Source organism: Volvox carteri (assembly GCF_000143455.1).
Source record: "Volvox carteri f. nagariensis unplaced genomic scaffold VOLCAscaffold_172, whole genome shotgun sequence".
Classification (NCBI taxonomy): Eukaryota; Viridiplantae; Chlorophyta; class Chlorophyceae; order Chlamydomonadales; family Volvocaceae; genus Volvox; species Volvox carteri.
Window position 1 is genome coordinate 41,003 of NW_003307715.1, and position 3,154 is coordinate 44,156.

Here is a 3,154-nt window from a genome sequence, read left to right on the forward strand (position 1 = left end):
TACGTCCGCATCCACCCAGCCAGCAGGACAAACTCGGTCCTCGTGCAAAGGCGGAAACCCACCGCCGACCGGAGCATGGCATGGCCGCCCACAGCATCCTCATCGAGGGCAAGGTGACCGTGAGCAGCAACGTCACCTTCGATGACAACCGCCACAGCCCGGTTCACAACGGGCGGGCACCCCCTTCAGCACTAGCCCCGCCTGCCCCGGTGGCAGCGACCCCATCGGCGGCTCTACACCGCCCACCAAGCTGCCGACCCCAGTGGCCACCCCACCTCCGGTGACCCCAACACCACCCCTCCATCCCAACACCCGCAGTCAACGGCAGTCCCTGCACACTCCCGCTGGTCCCGGTCAGTGACGGCCCGCCCCCCCCGACAGCAGCAGCAGCGGCGGCGGCGGAGAGTCGGGAAGTCCACCGGCGGTGGAGGCAACAGTGCAGAGCACACTGCCAACGACATGCTGGTGATGGCGGACAACCTGCAAGTGGTCGCGGCCACCAAGGCAGCCATCGCCGGTTGCTTCACAGTGCGTGACCTTGGCGAGGCGCACTACCACCTCGGCATGAAGATCGTCCAGGATGGTCGCAACCGCTGCATCATGCTCACGCAGCAGCGCTATGTGGAGCAGCTGCTGCAGCGCCACAGCCTGGAGAATGCCAAGCCGCGCGCCACCCTGCTGCCTCAGGGCATGTGTGCTCTGCCAGCCAGCGACGCCCAGCCGACAGTGATTGATGGCAGCGGCTACCGTGTGCTGGTGGGCGAGCTGAAATACCTCGCCACCAGCACGCGCCCGGACATCAGTGTTTTTTTAAAGTAATATATTCCTTTTAAGGAATAAAGAGGCCATTTTGGCCTTTGGAAATAAGGAACAAATTGAGGCCGATCCGTACATTTTCATTCCTCGAGCCAAAAACGTCCATTGCTGTCAGATTGCTCCATAGTGTGCAGAACTTAGTATTATCGATCATAGGGCGCCGTAGCTTAACTGGTAAAGCACCACCTTAACCGGTGGGAGATTTTGGTTCGAATCCCACCGGCGTCACCATGGGTTGTGAGACTTGTTCACTGATAGTATATCAGTATATCTGAGGCATTCCTCAGGGCAACCCGTGGTGTATGTGATGACAAGTCCATCACCAGAAGGCTAGGCGCCGAGGAGGAGGAGGAAATGGCTGCACAAGGTCAATGGAGCTGTCCAAGCAAAGTACCTACCAAGAGGCTACTGAAACATGGCTAGGCCGAACCTCGCACGAGCCTTAGATGGTGACCTCTATGAGGGGTGCAGAATCCCCCAGCGGGTGAAGCGGGTCGTAGGGGGCTAACTACCCTCCGCCAGGACAAAGCGCAGGGTGCTGTGTAGAGTGCAGTAGTGTAAGGGTAGGGAGGCGGTGCGACATGCACGTGGCCTGAAGTTGTAACAGGAGCACCAGACTCCGGCAGGTTGCGATAACTGGTCGTGTTCCACAGCGACAGTGTGGCGTCCTCACCAACGATAGGTGGAACTCTAGGGTGGAAAAGGGCCCGTAGAGGTGACGCGGTGGGAATATAGCTTATAGGACTGACTAGGTGCAGACCTCAGAGCGTTCCCCCCTTAACACACGCCAGGTTGAGCGGACACCGGTGTAACAATAATAATAATAATAATCATAGAATAGATATGAGGGGCCGTAAGAAGGTCATGTCACGCCAAAACATCTGGAGCGCACAAATTACGTGCCACGACCGAGTTAGTCGCTATCCGCAGGTGGCTAAGCCAACCGAAGGTAGTTAGGCGAACCGCGTATTGATTTAATTGAGACTTTGGGTGTTGCCTGACTAGCGTATAAGGCGCTTTCCGTTGTGATTTGAGGATGTTAGGTTGTCGTTCATCTGTCGTTAGTCGGATGAGCGTTACGCATCCAGGGTAGGGCCGGGTGTGATAAGGCCCGGCGTGGATCAGTCGGTACTTCGCCATAAATGCGAGTGCGAAGAGGCCAAACATTTGTCGTTTGGCTCTCGAAGCAACTCTTCGTGAGCGTATAGACCATTATATTATTGAAGATAATATAATTATAGGAGGGTTGATAGGACTGTTTGGTGTAACAAGACTGCAATCCTACCCTACCTCGACACGCGCAGCAGAGCAGGATAGACAGAGAGTGTACACACAGCATTCCATAAGGTCCGCCCTTAGTGCTCCTACCTCTAGGCTCGACAGGGATCCGTTCCCAGCCCGTCCTCGCCTACTGCGATCGCGCAAATCAAGTTAACGAAGCTGGAGTGAGCCAGCCAAGTCAAGCCGGAGCTTTAAGGAGAGCTCTTATTGTATAATCATCTCATTCACCCCACAGCCAAACGACCGAGAAGGTCGGCGAGTCGTCCTGAAGTAGGCGGCCGTAAGAAGTAAGGAATCGGGCTCCAGTACCCCGAGTTTATTGTGCAGCTATTATTGAAAGCGATCCGTCGCGGTATATTCTTCAAGTGGTCTCATCCATCTATTGAGCTAGGCTTTTTCGCGTCCGCGCGCCAAGCCAACACAGCTCCTCAGCCTTCCGAGGCACATCGAACACACTAAGCTGTTTACGAGAATCCTCACGCAGTCAGTCCAAGTCAACTAAACGGTTTATTCCTTTGCTACCCTTCCCTCAGTGGAGAGCCATTCATCGCGCGCGAACGCCGGGTCCTCATTCGGCTTCCGAGGTGTTAATCGGCCTCAGGGTACCTTTTCGCCTGGTTCCGACCAGCGCGAGGAGCGCAGGCGCGTCAACCCTTCGGCGCAGCCCACAGTAGCCGCATCAAGTGGTTATCACAGCCCAGCTGCCCGCAGCGGCACTCCAACTCGTGCCTCAGGGCATTCCTCCTCCTCCCACCGTAGAAGCACTGCACGGCGTACAGCAGCAGCTGATCCTGATAGGAAGGAACAGCGCCCGCGCCAGCAACGCAGGTGCAGCTCACCGGAGAGGACACCGCTAGTCGCAGAGAGGATACAGGGCTGCCTCTTTCACGGCATTGATTCCCGCCACCGCACTTCTGAGTGCCGGCGGCTGCTTCAAATCAAGGCGGCAATCTCTAGCACCATCACGTCGGTAGGTGTTCAGCACGACCCTTCAGCACAGCAGCAGGCCCGGAGAATCTGGGAACAGCCCAGGGAGTCGTCATCTGCGCCTAACCTA